The following is a 13,392-nucleotide window of genomic DNA, read 5'->3' as shown; positions in this document are numbered from 1 at the left end:
CACTGCTCGACCTTGTTCTGTTTGCCCAGAGCCCCGGCTCTCAACCCTGTGTCCTGGAGCCGTGCCACCCCTTCCAGGGCCTGGCCTCCCTGTGCCTCTGACAGCCCCTGGCAGCGGGTTCCACATGCCGTGGGAACTCGGGGCGGGCAATCCATCGCTTGGCCAGCAGTGCAGGTTGTGCCCATCCCTTCGTCAGAGGCTGGCGCTGAGCCGAGAGCTTTACCTTTTCCTGACCTGTGCCAAGCGGCTCATCTTCCCACTGACCTGTTGGGAGGGTGGCCTTGGCCCCGGCCTCACCACCACCTCGTTGCAGGGACATCGCCAGTCCAGGGCAGTGCAGGTGGTTTGGGGTGACCCCTGTCCATGACTGCACATCGGGCCTGAGGTGAGGTGGCATTTCTGGGTCTGGAGCCCCTCCTACTTGAGAGCCTGGCCTCTGCAGGACCCCCCTCCCAGCGGCTGCCTGATTAGTATGCATCCCTGAATTCCAGCCCTGAGCACGCGAGGCGGGAACCAGCTCCCATCACTGTCCTCTTCATTGTTTGAAGTGGGCAGACTTGGAGCGAGCTTTAAAAATACGGGCTTTTTATTCAATTGCCCTAGAAAAACTGTGGTTTAAATGAAGTAGCGGAATAACCGTCTCTGGAAATCGAAGAAAAATATTCTGGAACCCTGACATTACCCAGAACCTTTGAATTTCTTTTAAAATAAGCGTTTATTTTACTTTAAATTATGCGTGTATTATGTGACTATTGAAGAAAACTTGGAGTATACAGGGATAAGAAAATTAAAATCCCCCTTGTTGGGCTTCCCTGGTGGCGCAGTGGTTGAGAGTCCGCCTGCCGATGCAGGGGACACGGGTTCGTGCCCCGGTCCGGGAAGATCCCACATGCCACGGAGCGGCTGGGCCCGTGAGCCGTGGCCGCTGAGCCCGCGCATCTGGAGCCTGTGCTCCGCAACGGGAGAGGCCACAACAGTGAGAGGCCTGTGTACCGCAAAAAAAAAAAAAGAATCCCCCTTGTTGCGCCACCTGAAGACAACCTGTCTCAGTCTTGCAGTGTGTAACATTTATTCAGCGATTCATCTAATCATTCGGCAAGTACCAATTTAGGGCCCACAAAGGGCTGGGTCTGTGCTGGGCGTGAGGTGGGCACAGGTAAATGGTACCCTGCTTCCTGCTGGACCTCTTTCTTTTTCTTTTTTTTTTTTTTGGCCGCACCACGTGGCAGGTGGGATCTTAGTTCCCTGACCAGGGATTGAACCTGTGCCCCCTGCAGTGGAAGTGCAGAGTCTTAACCACAACGGCCAAGGAAGTCCCTGCTGGGCCTCTTTCTATGCTGGACTTTGGGTAACTCACTTGGCCCCTCTGTATCTCAGTTTTCTCATCTGTAAAAAAGGCATAATACAAGTACACTGCTCAGGACAGTGCCTGGCCCACTGTCCTGGCAGAATTGGTGGTTCTTACCACAGTGACCAGGCCAATTGTAAGTAGCCTTGCCCTTGTGGATCTCATGTGATGGTGGAGGAGACAAAAGCCAGACAAACGAGTTAAAGTAACCACATGTCATGGAATTAGTCCTGCCACGGAGACAACCTAATGTGATAGGATGGGAATAGCAGGGGCTGGGGGGAGGCTGTTGGGAGAGGAGGGGGTGTATGTGGGGGTTAGTGGTGCAGAATTTGTCAGCTGGAGGTGGTGAGGAGGGCCCCTCTGAGGAGAGGCATTTAAGCTGAGTCCCAAATGACGAGGGAGGACCCCCCTCCCCCTCCCCATGCAAAGAGCAGACGGAAACGTGTTCCAGGCAGGCGCACAGCACATGCAAAGGCCCTGAGGTCAGAATGATCTTGGCTGGTTTGAACAGGAGAAAGCCCAGGGCTTGCAGCAGCCGAGGCGGGGAGGGCAGTATAAGGAGGTGCTGTGGAGGGCCGTGTGGATCCAGGCAAGCAGTTAGGATGGCTAATCCAGGCGCAGCAGGAAGACAGCCGCAGTTTCTTTTTAGTTTCCTGTAAATACCTTTATTCATGAAATACAATCCCAAGATTCCAGCTATAAATAGCTCTGGAAAGAAATTTATGTTCTTTGCAGATAATTCATTCAGAAATAACTGAGTGCCTATGATGGGGAAGCACTGGAGTGGACACTGGAGGGTGAGGGATGGACTCATAGATGAGAACGGCGAGGCCGCGCCAGCAGGTGACCAGTGACTGCGTGCCTGCATGCCGTCCCGCTGACCCCTCCCGCAGCCTGCTGGAGCCTGTGGGCCCCGACTCAGGAAGGGACCCTCTGGCTGCAGGAGGAGAACCGGCTGTGGGCACCCGGGTGGACTTGGGCCCGGAGGAAAGGCTCGGGTGGCTCGGGGATGAGAGGTGGCCATGGAGCTGGAGAGAAGACTTAGAGAAAGAATTGGCTGGAATTGCTGGTGGATTGGTCACAGGGGCTGAGGGAAAGAGAGGAATGAAGAGGAGCCAAGACTTCTAGAATCTTCTTTTGAGTGTCTGGGTGGGTGGTGGTGTCATTACAAACAGGTGGTTCAGAGGGGGTTGAGAGCATGTTTTTGGAGAATCCAGGGCTCCAGTTGGGGACAGGTTCACGTTGAGAGGCTGGCTTAGAAGTCCACGGGAGAGGTGGGGGCCCTTGGCTGGGTGTCATTAGCATATAGATGGCGCAGGTGGGACCACCCAGAGGCCAGGTGGAGGAGGAGGATCCAGGAGAGGAGGCCGAGGAGGGGCAGCCAGGGTGCTAGGAGGAGAAGGGAGGGAGAGTGGGGTCTCTGGGAAGCCGCCACGCCACGCCACGCCATGCCACAACACACCCCACCCCACCATGCCACACCACGCCACACTGCGCCACGCTGTGCCATGCCACGCCGTGCCACACCCCACCCCACCATGCCATGCCACGCCATGCCCCACCATGCCATGCCACACCATGCCCCACCATGCCATGCCATGCCACACCAAGCCACGCTACACCATGCCATGCCACACCATGCCCCACCATGCCATGCCATGCCACGCCAAGCCATGCTACACCATGCCACGCCACGCCATGCCACGCCGCGCCACGCCACACCATGCCATGCCACGCCAAGCCATGCTACACCATGCCACGCCACGCCACGCCACACCACGCCACACCTCCGCCACGCCACGCCACACCCCCACCATGCCATGCCACACCACGCTATGCCACACCACACCCCACCACACCACACCACACCATGCCACGTCACGCCACACCCCCACCATGCCATGCCACACCACGCTATGCCACGCCATGCCACACCACACCCCCACCATGCCACGCCACGCCACGCCACACCATGCCACACCCAGCCACCATGCCACACCACGCCATGCCACATGCCCCACCATGCCATGCCACGCCACACCACGGGGCCTGTTGCAGAAGAGAACTGGTGGGCCACAGGGCTGCAGGCCGTTGAGAGTGGAAGTAAGACCAGACAGAAACACAGAGGCAGTTTGGGCCTTTATAAGGGCACTTTTGGAGGAGGGATGGGGCTGGAATCTGCAGTGGGAGTGGCTGGGATGGGAGGGGAGCAAGGAGAGACAGCGTGTGCGGACAGCGCTGAGATGTTGGCCAGGCAAAGGGGGGTTGGATAAAGATGTCTCGGGTGGAGGGGAAGTGGGGAGACCCAGGAGAGTGGTTTGTGCTGGTGGCCGGGACTGCTCCGAGAGGGGACAAGACACAGGGGGCAGCTACGGGAGCTGGATCTTTAGGCAAATGAGAGAGGGTGGTACCCGGTGTGATGATGTGGGAGTTGCGGTGGGGGGAAGGCATTGGCCCTTGATGGAGCCAGGATGCTCTTAGGAAATGGGAGAAGATGGGATAGATTTGGATTATACATGAGGAAAAGTTGGGGACAGTCCCATCTGATGGCCTCATGTTTCTCAATGAAACCTGGACCAGAGGACGGTGAGGTAAGGGCCCCCCAAGACTGCTCCCCCCAGGAGAGGTCATTCTGCCGCCACTAAAGGAACAGGCAGAGATGGCTGGGTCCCCTCAATGACGGAAGCAGCCTCAGCCCGCCTTTGTATAGACAGAAAGGATCAGAGAGGTCAGTGGTTGGTCTGAGATGGCACAGAGGGGCTGAGCCCTCATTCCCGACTCAGTGGGGCTCACGTTCTCTGGGGCACTGGGCTGCTGGGGTGTGGGTCCCATGCCAGCAGACGGGGGCAGCCTCCAAGCCAGTTGGGAGGGTGGTGTCAAGGCCACTCGGACCCTGCAGCAGGAGCTCAGCGCCCCGTGTCACGCCCGTCTCCCACTTTTCTTCCCCAGAGGTCAAGTGCAAGGAACTCACCTCTTCATGCCAGGCACTGAGCTGAGCACTCTGGGAGGATTAGCCCACTGAGTCCTCACGGTAAGTGAGGTGCGGGTGCTGTTACTGTCCTCCCTCTACAGCGGGGAGAAGGGTCCCGAGAGGTGAAATACCACCCAGCAAGCCTGTGCCAGCCACAAAAGGGGGGTGAGGGTCCGCAGCCAGCGAGTCCGGCTGCTTCTCCCACGCATGCCCGTTTTGCAGAGGAGGACGCCACAGCTCGTGGGTTCGTTAATTTGTTCTCAGTTGCTCGTCCTCGCGTTCCTCTCCTCCCAGCATATATTTACTGGACACCCCCTGGGAGCTGGGTACTGGGCTAGGAGCTAAGGATGAGTGAAGTATGGTGACCACCTATCTGGGGTTGGGGGAGCAGGCAGGTAACCGATGGAGGGAGGGGAGAGTGCCTGACCCAGGCATAGGGGCTCACCGGAGCTTCCCAGGGAGTGCTGGACGAAGCAGCTTAGAGGCAGAGTTGGTTCTGGGAGAGGGAAGCGTCCCAGGTGTGTACAGAGGCTGGAGGTGAGTGCAGAGTAGGACCCTGCAAGGTCAGGAGGGGTGCGGTCAGGAACGCTGCTTGAGAACTCTGTCCATCTCGCTAGGAGCTTGCACTTTATCTTGACCATGGGAGCCGTTCAGTTGTTTCTAGCTGGGGGCGGGGGGGGCATGATCAGCCTGGTCAGAACTTTTTGTCCTGGTGGGGGCTGAGTTGGAAGGGACAGGAGACATCAGGGAGACATTTAGAGGCTGTTACAGGCCCTCTGATTCCTAGGTTGTTCTGTGAACTCTTGCTGCTTTCTTCGTGCTTCCCAAACTCTGCTCACTTCTCTTGTCTAAAAAGGTTCCCGAGACTCAGAGAGGTTAAGCAACTTGCCTGAGGTCACGCAGCATAACACAGCATCCAGGCTTCTGCTGGTTTCTTGAGTGAAACAACCAGGGTCTCAAAGGTGGAAGCAGGTGGCAAGTAACCTCTGCGAGGGGCTCACAGGAGGCTCCAGTGGACCGTCACCACCTGCAGGTCCTCCTGTGCCTTTAAATGTCCTTTTGCCGGTCTCAGAGGCTGGGTGGGACTTCTGGGAGGGAGGAGCTGGGCTGCTACTGGGAACCGCCTTCCCAGGAGCTGGGGCCCCATGTTTAAGCAGTTTCCTGGGGAACTGGCTTCCTCCCCAGTGAGTGATGAGAAAACTCTCTGGGGCTGGGCCAGGTCATGGGAGGCCAGCAAGGGCGGTGGTCTCCTCTGGGGAGGATGGCTGTATTTTACCGATGCCAGGCAGAGACCTCCTTCTTGGGGGGGGGGGCTGGAAGAGATGGGGAGCGGTTCCCAGAGCCCTGTTCCTGTGAGTCCCGTCACTTTGGGCAGGTGTCTTGCCCCTCTGGAGTCTTGGTTACCTCATCTGTGAGGGAGGGATAATATTAAACGTGCTCCTGAGGGATTGAAAAAATAACCGGTGTTGTTCACTGAGGGCCTCGAGTGTGCCAGGCAGCATACATTATCTTCTTCCGGTTCATGTGGCAACCTTTGAGGTGTGTCGGGTTGTCTTCATTTTACAGATGGGGCAGCCGAGGACCAGAGGGTAATTCGCCTGAAGTCACACAACTTGTAAGTGGCAGAACTTGAACACTGATCCACCTGACTCTGGAGCCCTCCCTTGACACCCCTTTGGTCCCTGTCACACTTCCTTGGCAAATCACCTGATAGAATCTTCTGGGGCTCCAGCTTTCTGGCCACCCCACTTTGGGGCACCCCAATCTAGACCAACCCCATAAGTTTTATCACGAGGCCTTGGAGCCCCAGTGGGCCTAAGCCCCTTGCTCATCATCTCACAGCCACTTGGAGCAGACTTGGGACAAGAATCCCAGCGTCCCAGGGATACCGGCCTTCTGCTCTTTCGCTGCCCCAGGGCCCCAGAAAGACCACTGGACTGGGAGCCTGGCACCTGGGTTCTAATCCCACCTCTTCCTCAAACCAGCCAGGAAGGCTTGGGCAACATTTCATCCTGTCTCTAACTTCACCCTAAGCCTCAGTTTCCTCTTCTGCAAAATGAGCAGGTGGAGAATCTAGGGTCTCTACCAATTCTAATAACCCACGAGTATAGGATTTCAGATTTCTGGGAGTCTGCAAGAGTCAAACATCGGCCACTTTTTTCTACTTCCTGTCCTCTGTTGCCTGGGGAGCAGGGGGAGATTGAATTGAGAAAACAACTCAGAGAGCCCTCTAGTTACATAGCAGCTTATGATCTAAGCATCGATGGAGCGCCCTGTGTGCTAGGCACTGAGCTGGCCGCTTTGCGTATAACTGAATGGTGTGCTCACCAGGGAGGTGGGTATTATTAGCTACGTTGCAGGTGTGGAAACGGAGGCATAAAGAGGTTAGCTAACTCTGCCGAGGGCCAGGCTATACAGTTACCTTTATATAAGAACTGGACTTAAAAGCCCAGAGGCGGTGCTAAGGGTCTGTGCGGGCTCCGTCCTGCCTCGTGGCCCATTGTATGGAGCTCTTGGTAAAACCGGCTCTCTGGGACCCCAGATGGAAAAATTCACCCTATCCATCCACCCTTGAGCAATGGTGATTGGGGTCCAACCTGGAAGCACTCAACGGATGAGTCACAGGGAGGATGATGAAGGGATGATGGCAGGGAGAGTCAAACAGTGCTTAGTCCGCCGTCGGCCAGAGCTCAGCCTAGCCTGGCAGCCCGGACACAGAGCGCAGGCCACGGCTGTTTACGGAGTCGAGGATTTGGGACAGGGAGAGGCTGTGGCTGATGGGGAGGGAGATGGGAGCTGAGGGTAGGACAGTGGGGTCGGACTCTTGTCTAGAGCTGGAAGGGCCTTCTGGGATTATCTACTCCAAGCTCCTAGTTTTATGTATGGGACATCTTAGTCTGGAGAAGGGTCATAACCTGCCCCAGGTCACACAGCCAGTGACAGCAGACCCGAGAACAGAAGAGGATTTGGGAAGCTGGATCCTCAGCTTCCTTCTGGCCACTGTCATGGGGATGACCTCCTGCCAGGCCCTGCTGCTGCCCGCCCTCGCTCCCTTCCATCAGAAGATCAAGAGTAAGAACAGTGATAGTAAACAGAGGAATCATCTCGCCGAGTATAAGCATGGTGGTCGCCAGTGTGGACTCTGGAGGCAGGCTGTCTTGCTCGAGCCTTACCGTCCCCCCATCCTTCCTCGCCCTGTGACTCTGGGAAGGGCATGTAATTCCTCTCAGCCTCCAACTTTCTTCATCTGTATCAAGATTCAAGCAGATGCTGAAATTGCAGGACTTTTCCATGCCTTTATCATCTAGAAGGGCAACTTCTACCCTGGTTCTTCCATGGTCTTTGACCACTGAACACCTTTTTTTGCACTGAGTATCTATTAGCGTATTTCAGGACACAGGTATTTCCCCAGATGTGCAGACTGAGGAACACTGATGTCGGTGGTTCCTCAGGACTATTTAAACATTTGAACTCAGGCACTGTGGACTGATCGTAGAGTTTTGGGGAGACATCCCTGCTGAGCTGTGACATTCAGCACCCTCACCAGTCTCCTTGGGATGTATAACCGACCAGACTGTTTCTGCTCATTCCATTCTCTGATGCCTCCTCCTTCCTGGAGCACGAGTTGCTTTATCACCATACGTGGTGGAAACAGAAGGAGCCTTCCCTGATTGGAGCCACCCTGTCTTCCTGGGACAGCAAGCCTGGCTGAGATGTCCAGGGCCGGCAGCTGCTGCCCTGCTGCCAGGCTCACCTGGGAGCAGGCTTGGAGGATGCGAGGCAGGGCGGCCTGGGACCGTGGGGGTGAGTCTGGGCGTGGCCACCTGGCTTCTAGGTTGGCTCTGCCACTCACTCTTTTATAACCTTGGGCAAGACACAGCCCTCTCTGGGCCTCAGTTTCCACATCTGTAAGATAAGCGGCTAGGTGTAGTGATTTGTTGGTTCCCTTTGGGGCTGATGTTCTGAGGAATGGGCACATTTGTTACCTTTTGGCCTCATACCCTCATTCGTTTGCTGGGTTCTTGGAGTCATCCAAGATATCCCCCTATTTTTTTTTTTTTTTTTTGGCTACACCGCACAGCTTGCGGGATCTCAGTTCCCCATTCCCTGATCAGGGATTGAGCCTGGGCCACGGCAGTGAAAGCCCCGAATCGTAACCATTAGGCCACCAGGGAACTCCCAAGATGTCCTGACAGGAGCTTTTCTTTCTCAGGAGGTTAGGTGTGCATGAAGGTGCCAGATACAAGCAGGTGCTCTGAGCACCCTTGGGAACTGGGAGCCAGTAATTCTTTTAAGTTAGTGTGTGCCAGCATTGCCCCGACAGCCTGCAAAGAATGCAGACTCCCGGGCCTCACCCCTAGAGATTCTAAGTTTGTAGGTTGGGGTTGGACCTTAGAGTCTACATTTTTAAAAAGCCTCCCCTTCATTCAGGTTGTTGTGAAGTCAGTAGTTCAAGGGCCACACTTTGAAAAAGGCCCTTAGACTCTCTTTGAGCCAGAAAAGGCTTAGGAGAGTGACAACCTGCCAGGTTTGGTGATGACTCTGTGTGACCCTGTTCCGAGCTGCCCTCATCTGTGGTCACAGCCTTCAGTAGCTGGTTACTCTTCTTGCCAACAAACTAGTGTTTCCCAAACCTGACTGATTATCAGAATCTCCAGGAGGCTTTTGAACGAAATACGAATTCTTGACTCTCACCCTTAGTGATTCTAAGCCAGGAGATGTTGGCTGCGACAGGAAATCTCCATGTTTAAAAAGCTCCCTAGGTCTTTGGTTCATTTGTTTGTCGTTCACTCATGCAGTGGTCTAGGCCCAGGGGAAGGCGTTGAGGACTTAATTGTTAGACCAGATGCAGTCTCGGACATTATGTCACCTATGCTACAACCTGGTGAAGGAGGCAGACAGTGATCACATAGGGATGCCCAGCCAGTTTGGGGAAATATGTCTAGAAAATGGTTGGGTCAGATTAAATAACTGGGCAAAGCTGGGCTTCCTGGTAAATTCCAGATTGAGGTAGAGCCCTGAGCCCAGTGGCCTTTGGTCACTGCTTATGGACACCTGTCATTTTTTCATTCACTTATTCTTTTATTCATCCATCCATCCATCCATCTATTCATTCATCCACCCATCTATCCATCTATCCGTTCATCCATCAATCGATCCACCCATCCATCTATCCACACATCCACCCATCTCTCCATCCATCCATATATCCACACATCCACCCACTTACCTAACCATCCATCCACCCAGCCACACATCACTCTTGAATCTCTACCGTGTGTTGAAGGCTGCACTAGGTACTGGAGAGACAGAAATGAAAAGCCTTGTCCCTACCCTCAAGGAGCTCACAGTCTAGTGGGTGGAGGGGTCAGAAAGCAAAGCAAATGATTCCAGTCCAGAGTGTTAGTTGCTCAGAGGGGCGAATGGCTGGTTCTCCCAGTGGGCCTCATGGAAGATTTCCCTGAAGCTGGCTTGTGTTAAGGCTCAAAATGTAGGTGGGAGGGTCCCAGGCAGATAACGTAGGGCATGGCTTCCAGGCCAAGGAAGGGTCCTGCCCTGGGGAGGGCAGGTCATTGTGGCTGGGCAGGTGGGAGCACCTCTTCTGCTCCTGGAGCTCAGGCTCTGTCTTTTGTTTTCCATGTTTGTTTCTCCATGAGGCCTGGTCCACAGTAGGTGCTCAGCAAACATTCATCGTTGGTGAGTGGGGAGGTGTGGGGTGACTGGAAGAAGGGATGGCCTTGTGGGCCACACTGAGGAGCCTGTGGCTCTGTGGGCCCTGGGCAGGGTGCAGGTGGGGAATGACACCATCGCCTGGGCTCCCTTGGCTGGGGGAAGGGGGAGAATGGAGATGACCAAGGGGGCCCCCCAGCTCTCACCTTTGTCGGCCTCCTGGGCCTTCAGTTCTCTCCTTGTGCGGATCAGAGCCATTGCCTCTGTGAAAACTCGTTCAGCCCATGGCTCTTTTCCTAGAGTGGGTCTCTCCTGCAACCCAAGGGTTCTGCCTCTGTTGGTGGATGAGGAGGGCAGGGTGCTCTGGGGAGGTGAGTAGATGCAAGGGTGGGTGGCTAAGAGCCTTGGCCTCTGGCATCAGCCTGTTTTGTTTTAAAATTAATTAATTAATTAATTATTGGCTGCATTGGGTCTTTGTTGCTGAGCGCAGGCTTTCTCTAGTTGCAGCGAGCGGGGGCTACTCTTCTTTGCAATGAGTGGGTTTCTTATGGTGGTGGCTTCTCTTCTTGCAGAACACAGGCTCTAGGCACGCGGGCTTCAGTAGTTGTGGCTCACGGGCTTAGTAGATGTGGCGCACGGGCTTAGTTGCTCCGCGGCATGTGGGATCTTCCACGGACCAGGGCTCGAACACATGTCCCCTGCATTGGCAGGTGGATTCTTAACCGCTGTGCCACCAGGGAAGCCCCATCAGCCTGGTTTTGATTCTCACTTCGGCCTTTTGTCAGCTGTGTGTCCTGAGGCAAGTGTCTCTACCTCCCTGTGTTTCAGTTCAGTTTCTCAGTTTGTTCTTGAACCGATTAAGAGAGTTGTCGTGTGCAAAGTACTCAGAGCAGTGCCTGGCACCCAGTAAAGCATCTGATAAATATTAGTTGACGTGTGGAGCTTGGGAGGCAGTCGTGCTGGGGTGATTGGACCCAGAAGGCCTTGTTCGAATCCCACCTCTACCTCTGACTAATTATAGAGACCTTGGCAAGCTGACTCAGGCTCTGAGTTCGGGTTTCTCATCTGTGATGCCCCGTGGGATCGCTGGGAGGAGCGCGGAGTCTGGTGGTTCCTTCTCTGCACTGGGCTTATTACTGAAGTCCGAAAACTTGGGTCTTAACCGGTAGAGTGAAGTCTCCACCTGGTGAGGGTGCTGTGGACGGTCACCTCCACAGCCCGCAGACTCTGGGGGTCGGTCTCATGTCTGTAGGGCCGCCTCTCTTGGTCCCAGCCCCCCCTTCACATGCCCTCACTGGTTTCTGGTGTCCTTTGGAATGGATCATCATGTGACAGGGGCACGGGGTCTTCAGAGCAGGGTGCTATGGGGGGAGGGTCGCACTAGTCTGTAGGGGCACATGGAAGGGACTCTTCTTCCCCAGCCAGCCTGGGTCTGGGTGCCCTGGAGAGACCGGGATTTCAGACACCTGTCCCGGCCTCAGCACCCCCCCTACCTCTCCCACATCATGTCCCTGCTTGGTTTGAATGCTCAGGGCTGAGTGATTTGGGCATGCCTGCTGCCCCAGAAGATTTGGGTCACAAGCAGGTAAATATTAAACCCAGAAAGCTAGCTCCGAATGGAAACCTGTTTGGGCTGGCTGGCTGCCTGGGGGACTGCCAGGTTCTGAGCCTCCCGCCCAGCTGATGGCTAGGATAGGCAAGCACCCTCCAGGGGAAGAAAGGGCACCTGCTCCATTCCACGTGACTGCATTTACTTGCCGTTACTGTCCAGTGGTCAGGGGCTGCTGTGTCTGCTTTACAGTGAGGAGGAAACCAAGGCACAGAGAGGGCAGGAGGTCTGCTTAGGTTTACATAGCGAATGCGGGGACCTGGGGTTGGACACGGGAGGGTCTCTCAGCAAAGCCCGTGCTCTTCTGGCCCTGGGCCCCCAGTGGTCTCCTTGCTGCTGCTAGGGCTGTGCCAGGATGCTGTGGGGATCACAGGTGCTGGGGTTTGCTCTCTGGCTCCTCTGAGCCTGGGCCTCAGATTCCCTTTTTTGCAAAGTGGGGACAGTCTTGTTTGGGGTCCCTGGCAGGCAGGACCGGGCCCAGGACACCTGAGTGCAGTGATGCTGGGGGCAGGATCCCAGGGAGCGCTTCCTGTTTGCAATGTACAAAGCTCTCCTGGGGCCTGGGCAGGGCTTCGGGAGTAACCACCTGGCCAGTCAAATAAGCCTTCTCTTTTTTTTTTTTTTTATGTTGGGGGTAGGAGTTTATTAATTAATTAATTTATTTTTGCTGTGTTGGGTCTTCGTTTCTGTGCGAGGGCTTTCTCTAGTTGTGGCAAGCGGGGGCCACTCTTTATCGCGGTGCGCAGGCCTCTCACTATCGCGGCCTCTCTTGCTGCGGAGCACAGGCTCCAGACGCACACAGGCTCAGTAGTTGTGGCTCACGGGCCTAGTTGCTCCATGGCATGTGGGATCCTCCCAGACCAGGGCTCGAACCCGTGTCCCCTGCATTAGCAGGCAGGTTCTCAACCACTGCACCACCGGGGAAGCCCCAAATAAGCCTTCTCTTGAATACCATGTATGACAGGGCCCAGCCACAGTTCCCATCCTCTGGGAGCCGATACACAAGCCAGAATGAGAACATAGGTTTGGGGCTTCAGGACCTGGGTTTGCATTCCAGGTCTTATTAGCTTTGTGATCTTGGGCAGGTGCCTTCGTCTGGCTTAGCCTAGTCAGCTCGCTCTGAAAGACAGGAATTATAATTTACTTCACCAGGCCATGGCGAAGAGGAAGTGAGATGGTGTTCTCAGAGCTCCTGGTAGAAAGTAGGTGTTCAGTCAGTTGACTGCCCTCCTCAGGCTCTCGGGGGATAGTCTTCTAAGGCTGAAAGTGACCAGCAGGTCTGAAAGGCGAGTGAAGACTGCTTCCCAGTGCTGCCAGCAGTCTAGGAGTAGCATGGGCTGGTGCTGCAGGCAGCTGGGGACGGGGCAGGACGGGGCATCCGCTCCACAACAGGACGGGTGGGATGTGGGGTAAGCTTAGCTGGGGAGAGAGGGGGGTGTTGGCTTTTACCTGGTCTCCCCACCCCCAGCCCTATAGGCAGTGGCAGCCCCAGACCCTTGGCTGTTTTCACAGACTGTGAAAATCAGAAGGCTGGGAGAGGAAGTGACTTGTCGAGCGTTGGTGGGAGTTGGTGGCAGAGGCAGCCCGAGGTCCACCGGGTCCCGTTGCTGCTCCATCAGCCGCCTGGGGTGGGCCCCTGGGGCGGTTGGCCTCCCTCACCTCTCCGGCCTGCCCTGAAGCCAGCTATGAATAGAATATTCTGGGCTACATGACTCACAGGCTGGCCCTTCCTCCACCAGGGCGCTTTGGGTTTTCCTTTCTTTACTTTTCCCTAATAAGGTCTCATGTGGC

General features: G+C 55.5%; 1 protein-coding gene across 5 annotated transcripts in view; it reads left to right on the top strand.

The window, feature by feature from the left end:
• The window catches only part of ARHGEF10L (Rho guanine nucleotide exchange factor 10 like), a 161,747-nt gene that overhangs the window by 21,166 nt on the left and 127,189 nt on the right, over positions 1-13,392 (top strand). For 2 of the 5 annotated variants that reach the window (XM_033842433.2, XM_073795231.1), the window contains exon 2: positions 4,301-4,382. The exons of the other annotated variants lie outside the window; for them this stretch is intronic. The gene's annotated coding sequence lies outside the window, so the exon portion shown is untranslated. The remainder of the gene's footprint in view (positions 1-4,300; positions 4,383-13,392) is intronic. 5 annotated transcript variants of the gene reach the window in all.

Source organism: Tursiops truncatus, chromosome 1, assembly GCF_011762595.2.
Source record: "Tursiops truncatus isolate mTurTru1 chromosome 1, mTurTru1.mat.Y, whole genome shotgun sequence".
In the NCBI taxonomy this organism is placed as follows: domain Eukaryota; kingdom Metazoa; phylum Chordata; class Mammalia; order Artiodactyla; family Delphinidae; genus Tursiops; species Tursiops truncatus.
This window is presented reverse-complemented; position numbering and strand designations above follow the sequence as displayed.